This window comes from Centrocercus urophasianus, unplaced genomic scaffold (assembly GCF_019232065.1).
Source record: "Centrocercus urophasianus isolate 14NV4802_14NV808 unplaced genomic scaffold, USGS_Curo_1.0 seq_34, whole genome shotgun sequence".
Classification (NCBI taxonomy): Eukaryota; Metazoa; Chordata; class Aves; order Galliformes; family Phasianidae; genus Centrocercus; species Centrocercus urophasianus.
In genome coordinates this window covers 997,854-1,008,509 of record NW_024884911.1, presented here as the reverse complement: position 1 = coordinate 1,008,509, position 10,656 = coordinate 997,854, and positions in this window count along the sequence as shown.

Here is a 10,656-nt window from a genome sequence, read left to right as displayed (position 1 = left end):
ATCACCAAATCCAACCCCAGTCCATCACCACCATGCCCATTGATCGTGTCCTTCCGTGCCACATCACATGCTGCAGAGTGACTAAGGAGAGGAAAAACATGCTGGTTCTGATATAAAAGGTGCTGAGGGAAATTGGATGCAAACTCTCACAGCCCAGAGCTGGGAATGGTTTGTGGACAAGGCTGGGACACCTCTGATGCTGGCCATGATTGTGGCTGATGCCACAGCACTTTATACCTTGTCCCACCCTGCAGGAAGGGAAAGGAAATAACTGCAAGGGATGCAAGAAGCAGAAGCCAGAGGTGCAAAACCTCAGAAGCAGAACAGCTCACTTCCCAAGCACATCCAGCAGGCAGTCAGCACAGAAAGGGGAATGGAACTGCAGCACAGGGATGGGGCTGTGCAGAGAGAGAATGCAGAGAAAGGGGGGAAAGGCAAAGGCATATCCTCATTGTCCTTGGCAGTTGGGTGTCTGAAGGAGATGGCTGGGCCAGAAGCATTCTTGGCTTTGCTGGATTGGTTCAACCTGTGATGAGATGTTGGAAATGTGATGCCCCTTCTGCTGCTGACAACAAAGGGATGGGGTGGGTAAGTTGGAGGAGGTGCAGTGCGGTTGTCCGTCTGCTCCAGAGCCAAGAAAAAGCTGATGGAGCTGGATGCTCTGCAAATAGAAACAAGATTGAGTCACCCTGACACATGTGAAATGACTTCCTCAGCCCTGTGGGACAGGCTGTGTGATACAGTAGTTCTGGCCTGAATTTAGAGGCAGTGTTGGCAAGAGGAAACTGCCCGGAAAAGGCAGAGTAAATGTAGATGCAGCCTAACCACAGGACTGGCACTGCAAGGCAGTGGCTTTCCAGCTGAAACAGGAGACGTTTGATGCTAGGAGCGTTGCTCAATGCCCTCTCTACCCCTCACACCCCGTGGGTGATTCTTCCCTGCAGCACTGGGGACATCCCAAGGGATAAACAGACCTTCCTCAGACCCAGCCTCCAAGAAGCCCCTTCTGCTTGGGTGGAGAGATATCATAAGACATATTTCATAAGGAGCAGCAATGCGCATCTGGAATAGGCTCTGGTGAAGGCTGCTCATAGAAGCCGTGGGTGCTCCATCCCTGGAGGTGCCCAAGGCCAGGTTGGATGGGGCTCTGGGCAGCCTGAACTGATGCCTGATTTGCAGCCCTGCCATGGCAGAGAAGTTGGTACGTAATAAACATTGAGGTCCCTTCCAACCAAATCATCCTGTGCTTCTGTGTTCTATAAAATCCTCTTGGGTTTGGGCACTTGCCTGGTAATATCCAGGGGATACAGTCACCCACATCTTGTTTTTAACTGATGTGCCCACATTGTTCCTCATAGTCAGCACTCATTGTACTGCAGATGCCTTCCTTAGAAAGGAAGGGGAAAGAAGTAAATGCTGTGGTTGTTTCTTGGGAATGAAATTGTACTGTTTTGATTAAGTCAAGAGGCTGCAGAGGGCAGCTGCAGCACCTTCTTCTGCTCCCAATGCTCATCTCAGCTCATACATTACTTCCAAAAAGATTTTAATAATAAAAAATGAAAATATAACCGGGGCATTGATTCCATTACTGTTCTTTCTGAGCAATAAACCTATTGGTTGCCATTGAACAAAAAGGAAAAAGCAATTGTAAGAGATGCCTGGATAAATGCCCTGATCTGTCAATGTTTCTGATGGAGATAAATTTTGTTGGTAAAAGCAAAGATCCAGCCCTGAAATAAAAAGAACCCAGAGCCATTAATATCAATAAAAATCGTTCTGCCAGACCTACTGAAGAACTGGTGCAGCTGGGAGTGGGGAGATCAAGAAAGAACACAGGGGGGAAGATACTACATGTGTGGGTCTGCAGAGAGAGGGGAAAGAAAGAAGAGAAAGGAGAGGGAGGGGGGAGGAAACAGAGAAAAACATTTAGTGGGGGAATCCTCAGGGAACCAGCCTCTCATCAGGCACCTGAAAAAGGATGGAGTTAATGCAGAGCATCCGTACAGCTTGAAAATTGTCTTTTCTGTGCACTCAGTAACGGGCCGGCAGGCGCTGAGCCTCTCATAGAAACATAGAATCATGGAACCGTTAAGGTTGGGAAAGACCACTGAGATGATGACGTGCAGCCATCAACCCCATTGTGCCCACCAGCCCAGAAAGAGCTCAGCCCCACAGCACATGGCACAGTGCTGGCTTCCTGTCCCTTGGGAGAGACAGCAGGTAAAGCCAAGTTCTGCGGTCTTGGTTCATTCCTCATTGGATGCAGATCGAGAGCCAGCAAGGGAGGTGACTTCAGCTCTTTGGCACGTCAAGCCATTGATCTTATGGTGTGATTCCCCTGTGAAGTTTCCTCGTGGGCACGTTTTGCAGTTGTCCCTGGGAGTTTTGCCAACTAATACTGAGTCAAAACCCGTCCCGTGGAACGCTTCTTCACTGCAGCTTTGTGGGACGTGCAGGAGAGTAACAGAGTCAGGGTGGAACGAGGAAGAGATGCTGGGCAATAACAAACAGCCTGGTGTGGGGACAGGGACACGCTGGTACCGAGTGCTCGGGGAGGGCAACATTTCCTGGGGGAACATTTGGGACCACCAACATCTGCAAAACTTCTTCAGAAATTCAAGGGCTGCTCTGAAAGTAATGCCTCCTGTTTTATCACGTTGGCCCACGATGTCAGATGCAGACGCTGGTGGGATGGCAGCAGAGGCTGAACCTTCCCAATAATATTCCATTCCATTTTGTTGCAGAGTGACAGATGGCAGCAGAGAGGCACTCTGTCATAACGGTGCCTGACATGGGAGTGCTTATGAAGCAAAGGGGTGGAATTGAATTCCTCATGTTGTTATTCACCAACACTCACTGAATGCTCATGAAGACCAAACTTTCTGAAGGCCCTCAGCAAGGGTGAGCTAGCCTTGGAGATGACCTACCCTGGAGGCAGCCCTGGGTCATTTTAAGCATTTCATTTTTCTAAACACAGAATAGAAACTGGGAGAGGCTGCAGGAGAGGGAAGAGGTTTGACTGCATGTTTTCATGGGAATTCATCTTTCTGTCCTTTTTTTTTTTTTAAATCAAAAAGTATCTAAATTTAACGCTGCAGCCTCATTTTTAAACACAACTTTGGTACATGTTGTACTGAGAGGTGTTGAATGGGAACACTTTGGCTTCAAAAGAAAAGAAATGCAGAATTTGATTGATCGTTTTTTTGACCTAAATATGAAATTTCAAGAAGCACTAAGTACACTGGCTTGGCCGGTTCTAATTAGTGCTGAGTGTTACCATCAGCCAGGCAAAATAATTGCAATCCTGAGCTTTGTAAAAATTGCAAAATGCTTCAAGTGAAATAACTGCCAATGCAAACAACTTTAAGCAGCTGACAGAAGTCTCCATGCCAGGACATCACCATTCCATTTATTCTCCATCGCTCTACTACGCATTCCGCATACAGAGAATGCTGTGGAAATGAGGAGAGCAGGAATTGCTAAGAGCCCTTTCAGAGCTGATAATGGAGCAGGAGGGGCACAAGTCCTCGGGCTGTCCCTTGGTGTGTGCTTTCAGCAGCTGTGGAAGTGCAGATGGAGGTGAGATTCTGCACGGGCTGGGAGCAGGGTGCAAGGCTCTGGCTGATAGAATTAAGTGGCCACAGCTGCTGGCGTGGTGCTCTGTGATCAGATTTAATCAGCCTTATGCTGCTTGTGCTTAAAGCAAATTAAATTAAACCTCGTTTAAAGTAATGAATCCCGAGTAAGCAAAGCGCTGGATCAAAGCAGGAGGGGGAGTGGATTGTCACTGCTGGAAATGTCACCGCTGACATGGCTGGATCAGGGCTTCCTTCAGAGGGGCTGGAAGGGCTGGTGAACAAACCCACTGAGAACAACTGAACCTTCAGCAGGGGCGAATGAAGAGGGACATCCTGAGAAACTCCACATTGGGTGTTCCATACAGGACAAGCAAGTCCCAAAGGGCAGGGAGATGCTCCTCACCAAAGAGAACCTCTCCCACTGCCATCCTCTCTCCTGTCAAATTAATCTGGACTCAGATTCACCATAGTACCTGTTGCCCATAGAAGTTGTGGCTGCCCCATCTCTTGAGGCTGGGTTGGATGGGACCCCAGGAAGCATGATCCAGTGCCTAACTTAGTGTTTGGCAACCCTGCCCATGGCACAGTGATTGGAAATGGACGATCTCTGAGGTCTCTTCCAACCCTAGCCATTCTATGACTCCACAGTTCTAGCTACACAGGACTGTTATTTCCCACATTGTTTTGCACTGGTGCTTGCTCCTGGCTTGTGAATGGCAAAGTTATTTAGATCAGAGCCATGCCAGCCCCGAAAGTCCCTCCACATTTCTCCCAAACCACTGCCAATCTTCCCACAAGTTGCCAAAGTAAAGGAAGTGACAGGAGCCCTCCAGCCTTTGCAGCCTCCTGCAGAACCAAAGCCTGATTCTTACCTCCAGGATACCTCAGAGCAGACAGTCACCAAACCAGTTCACATTTCCTCCAGAGTGGAGCAGAAAGGATGGCTGGGAATGGGAGAGGTGAATTGCATACATTTAGGTTCATTCATGAAAACATTTTGGGTCATTCATCAGGTGCCAGCAAAAGCAGGAGCCCATCCCATCCACGCTGGAGAGATGTGCAGACATGAGGAAGGAGTTCAGGTGAAAAATGCCTGGATGGCTTCCAGAAGGCTGTGCTCACACTGGGGCACCAGCTGAGCTGGGTTCTCTCCTGTGCAGGGCAAAACCCTGAGCCAAGGGAACCCCCATCACCCACTGCCAAGAACTGGGAAGCTGAGCAGTGTTTGCCTGCATTGCCCTTCTGGTGCTTGGCTTTGCATTTTTGATTTATTTATAGTATGAATGTGTAATAGCATGATGTATGACCTCAGCTGGCTGCCACTCACTTGCGCAAGAGTAAATTTTTGACGCTGATGATTAAGATTGCTTTGTTGTGATCAGCAGTGATCTAGGAAGTCCAAGCTGTAAAATTAGGTGTTCAGCATGACAGCAGGGTAGGCAGACACCTGTACAAGCTGTCTCTAAGAAGTCTTGTATTTTTACAGTGATCCATTATTTGCTGAGTAGTGACCATAAAAAAAGTTTCTGGTGGAAGAAGTATTGGACTCCTCACTACAAGAAGGACATGGAGGCCCTGCAGCGTGTCCAGAAATGGGCATGGAGCTGTGAGGGGTCTGGAGCACAGGTGTGATGGGGAATGACTGAGGGAGCTGGGATGGGTCAGCGTGGGGAAGGGGAGCTCAGGGGAGATGGCAGTGCTCTCTACAGCTCCTGAAAGGAGGCTGTGGTGAGGCAGGGTTGGCCTCTGCTCCCAGGTAACAGCGATAGGACAAGAAGCGATGGCCTCACATTGTACCAGGAGAGGTTCAGATTGGATATTATTAAGAAAAAATATTTCTCAGAAAGAGTGGTCCTTCACTGCAGCAGGTCTGCCCAGGGAGAGGTGCAGTCACCATCCCTGGAGGTGTTCCAGAACCATGGAGATGTGGCACCGAGGGACAGGGTCAGGGGGCATGGTGAGGATGGGTTGATGGTTGGGCTTGGTGATCTGACAGATCTTTTCCAACCTTGATGATTCCATGAAGAAAACCCCCCTTCCTTATCAGACAATAAAATAATAAGAGAAAGCCAGACCTTGGGATGCACTGAAAGCCTGGGATGCTGAGACCCTGAGGAAACCTGCCTTGCTTGTCCAACTCAACAAATGCAGCCACTGAGCTTAGAAGTGAAAAAGCAGCACCCACGCTTGTTCTTGTGGCTGGGGAGCACAAACAAGCCGTTAACTGACCCCCCCCCCACCCCATGCTGTGCCTTTGGGAGCTGGTGCTCAGCTGCTGCAGTGTGAAACCTCCACAGAGCGAGAAGCAGCTGTGCAGAGCTTGGGGCTTCCTGCTGCCACCACGCTCACCCAGTGCAGGACAGGATGGGACAAGGCTGCAAAAAGGTGGCTCTGTGCTGAGGAATGGCTGCAGAAAGGACAACTGATGCTGGAGGGGTGGTTGCAGGAGGAGATCCAGGCCTGGAGACCTTCACTCTGCACAGCACCAGGGGAAACAGTAAGCTAACATAACCGTGGTACTTTTATGGTTTTTCTAGAGGGCTTTATGGAAGCAGGGCTGTCTCAGCTTGCAGCTGCCAAGAGCTGAGGTGGGTTTTGCAGCACTGCATGGCTTTTGGAAGAGATGCATCTGTGCAAAGCAAGCGTGGAACAGCACCAATTCTGCACTCCATGCTTCCACTGATGCCCGTGCATCCTGCAGGTTCCAATCACAGCAGGTGGGCAAAGTGCTGAGAATCGAGTTTAAATTTCATCTAAGAATAAGTTACCTACCAGTCTCTGTATCTCACCCAGACCATTCCCATCTGACACTTGCTGTCTGTGGGGAGTGGATGGTGTTTCTGCTCCCTGGATAAATGACTGAAAGCACGTAAAAAGGCTACATTAAGATAAATGAGAGACTTGTGCCTTGTGCTCCTGCTTGTGAAGTATTTCCAATTTACACGTAGCTGCACTGCAGGAATTTCAGGGCTTGTACCAAGGAACTGGTGACAATCAGGAAGGCACAGGTTGAGCGTGACGGCAGCTCCAGTTCACTGCATGGGCTTTCTGAGCACCAAAAGCAGACTGAGAAATGTCCTGCATATTATTCTGTGCAGGAATGTGAATTTCAAGGGAAGATGCTAGCAAACCTTCCTTCCACAATCTTGTTCAACTGCTTGAGTTAGCAAAGCAACAGGTAGTCCATGTCACTACTTAAAGAGGTTGTCTCTCCTTCAGAAGGAAACTGGAAGACATTCTGTATGCTCTGCAGATGCAGAGCACCCAGTAAATGGAAACAAAGAGTTGTCTTTCCTCAGAAGTACATCCCAGTCAGTGCAAACATAGGGTGGACCTTTCTCTTGGCATCCTTTGCACTGGTACCACCAGCATCGTCCCAGCAAAAGAGGCAGTCAGTGGTAGAACTATTGCACAACACCAAAGATCCAAGCAGCCCTGCTGCAGCCTAAAGCAGCATCCTAAAACCTAGCTGACATCTCACTGCCTCCAGCTCCAAAATTAAAACATCCTTAATGAGTGCTTGCAAAGCAGGGTGTGGCCACTCAAGAGGGAGCTGCGTTAAGTGAATGGCGAGTGTCTTGTAATGGAAAGGATATTCCTCTAATTGCAAGAGTTTCCTGGCTCTGACATAACGAGGAGAATTATTTCTCAGTCTGTCAGCTTTACTGTCAAGCCGTGGCTGCACACTCAGCACAGGCTCAATGCCATCAGCCTGGAAGTTATTACAGCTGGCATTAGGCAGCTGCTGCTCTGGGCATACCCTGAACTGAGGACAATGAACTCAATTGGGGATGCAGCCAAGGGACAGAGGGACACAGGGTTGACACTATGACCTCTGTGCCAGCCACCACATCCCCAACAGCCACCTCAGCCCTTCCTTTCTGCTGGCTGCAGCTCCAGTTGTACAAAGGTGATGGGGAACCAAGGAGAGGTGCAATATTTGGGGAACCCTGCGTGCTTACCTGAGCAGCAGAACATTCTCGAGTTTGCAAAATTGGGTCAGAAATTGCTCAGTGACAAAATTTCTATTGCTTTCTGCTTCCACTCAAGCTAAAAATAAATGAAAATCTTATGCCAGGCTCATCGCTGCTGCAACCATGTCTGTTTCAGTGCACACTGGGGTGAGAGTGGGATGGGTCTTGGTAGCACCACTTCCAGCCCCAGGACAAGGAAAGGGAAGCCAGGGATGAGCATCCAGCCCAGCACTGCTTCTCACAAAAAGTGTCCATGTCCCAGAATGTGTCCCATCTGCTCTTCCTCCACGGTCCCAGCAACGTGCACTGAAGGGCTGTGGGTGAGATCAGGTGCAACCCCACTCTGCTGAAGTCCCAACTTTGTGTTCAGTAGGAGATGTATGCACCCCTAAGTGACTTCAAGCCACCTTGCTTTATGGCCTTCTCTGTATTTTGCAAAATTAAGGCTTTATTTTGCTTCCATCTGCTTGGAGAGCATTCATTTCTCTAGGAAGTCCCATGTAGCATAGAATCATACAATCATTTAAGTTGGAAAAAACTACTAAGATCATATAGCCCAACCATCAACCCATTGCCACGATGTGCTGTAACACATCACCAGGTGCTGCAAGAGGCTCTGCAAGACGCAGAATGAGCTGTGATGTTGGATCTGTGAGTTTGAGCCAACTAGTCAGTCTACCCCCACCAAGCGTGATCTGATTAGCTCTCATTAAGTGACCTAAAAGTACTTCAAAGTTGTGTATTTCTCCGTTTTGCAATTAGAGGTTCAACACCTTCAGTTGTAGGAATATTCTTTGGAATTCTCTTGCAGATAGTGTAGAAGGAGCCAAGCATTTTGGGGTTGTTTGGGTACGGCCATGAGCTCAGGCATGGCTCTTGACTTTGAGCATGGCATGAACTCCTCCCCGTCCCCATGTCCCCAGTGGATGTGACCCTATAGATATAAGAGCTGCACTCAAATGTGCACATGCACACACACCAAACCCTGCTGTGTTACTTCCACCAGCCCTTCTGAAGCTCTTCTGGGGCAGTCCCACCATGGTAGAGCACATCCTGCTTTCTGGTTTGGGTCTGGACCTTTTGCTCCAAGCATAGAGCGAATGAGGCTCACACATGGGCTGAGTGTTTGGTTATTGCTCTGCACTGCGTGACGGGAGCCAGAACTGAGCCAATTAAATGGCAAGCACATTTCAAACAAATAAATGGGGATTTATCTACACAGACTGCGTTGTCAGCACAGTGGAAGGAGATAAGGCTCAGCTCCCGTTGCAGAGATTTCACACAAATTGATCACTCACAGTACCTAGCAGAGGTAATTATATTTCACACCTTAGATAAATAGAACACATCCTCCAGTAAGCCCTGCTGTCTTGGCAGGGTGAGGATGGAGCTGCAGCTTCCCCTGGAACAAGATGTGTGGTCAGGGGTAGAAAAAGTACTAGATAAGGCTGGAATAACATGCAGATGCTGAAACTGCTCCAACTTCTACTTATTTTCTGATTAATTCCAAGCTGAGGAGATTTAAAATAAACAACAATCATTTCAATCAGCAGCCAGGAAAGCGTGCGAAATCAAAGCAGCTCTGCCTCATTTTTCTATGACCCAGTGTCCAGCCCATGGGAAGAGCCTTTACCTGCGAGGCCAGAAGCTCCATCCTCCCATAGCACCAACACCGTACTGATGATGCACCAACCCCAATGGCATGGCCGCAGGCAGGGCTCCAGAAGCAGCACTGCAGTGTCACTGCTGGGATGCTTCATTACTGCATAGAAAGAAAACAGTGTAAGGACATCAGGAGAATTTCGAAGGCTGACACCTCTTGCCCGATTACCACAAATGATCTCAGCAGCACCTATTAAATCATTTCAGAAAACGCCTGGAAACATTAACCGACAAAAAAAAAAATTCCACCTCATGTTTCCATTGGCTCAGATATGTGCATTCAGCTTTATTTTGAGAAACAAAAAAAGCAAACAACAACGAGTTGAATTATCATTTGTACCTTTGCGGTCCCGGTAAAATTTCCCATCGCTTCTCCGGTTGCAAGTTCAGAGAGAATAGGTACATGGGGCAAAGCTGAATCAGGAAATAACCAAATGGGTAGAGGGGAAATTCGACAAGCCCTGTGCGACGGCGGATCTGAGGTTGGGCTCTTGCCTTGGGCCTGATTCCCAGCACATCACAGCAGTGTGACCTTCAACATAACCGCATGAGAGAGGGCTCTTTGGCGCCCTGAATCCTGAAATGACTGACTGCTTACTCAGGCAACATCCTCCTGGGCTAATTAGTCACTTGTTGTCACTGGTTCTTGTTTCTTTGCTCTCGTTTTGGCTCCGTGGCATGGCGTGGCTGTGTCTCCATCACCATCCAGGTTCTCTGCTCAGAGGGCACTTGCACTGCTTGGGCTCCGCAGGGCAGCTCTGTGCAGCTCAGGCTGTTTGCTCACATGGTTGCTCTTCTAAAGATGCTTTACTTTCCTGGCTGTCCTCTAAGGGCTGCAGAAAGGTTCAGATGCAGTTTTGAAGATGTAAGCAAAAAATTATTTACCTCTGGCTTCCCACTGCTGCCCAACAGCCACTTCTTCTGAGTGATGGCCTCAGGCTGTACCAGGGGAAGTTCATGCTGGATATTAGGAAAACTTCTCCAAAAGAGTGGTGATGAGTGGCACAGCTGCCCAGGGAGCTTGGTGCACCTTGGGGTGTTCCAGAACCGTGGCAATGTGGCACTGAGGACGTGGCCAGTGGGCAGCATTGGTGGTAGATGGATGGTGGGACTTGATGACCCTAGAGGTCCTTTCCAACCTTAAAGATTCCGTGATTCTTGGAAAAATTATGTCCAGCCTCTTAATTAATTTATGCCATCCCTGAGCCAGCCCTGCAGCAGGAGTCCTGTAGCTCTCAATTTCTCTCTCACTCAATTTTTGTGCTCTAAATTGTCCAAATTCAGTGCTGAGCTCAGTAGGGACACCCTGCCTCATTCCTCCATGCTGGGGAGGAACTTGAGGCAGATTTATGTGTCCTAGCAGCTATTTCCAGTCCATCCCTTGTTCACCACGCTGGTACCTTGTGTTCTCTTCCCTCTTTTACAGTAATACCATTTTGCAA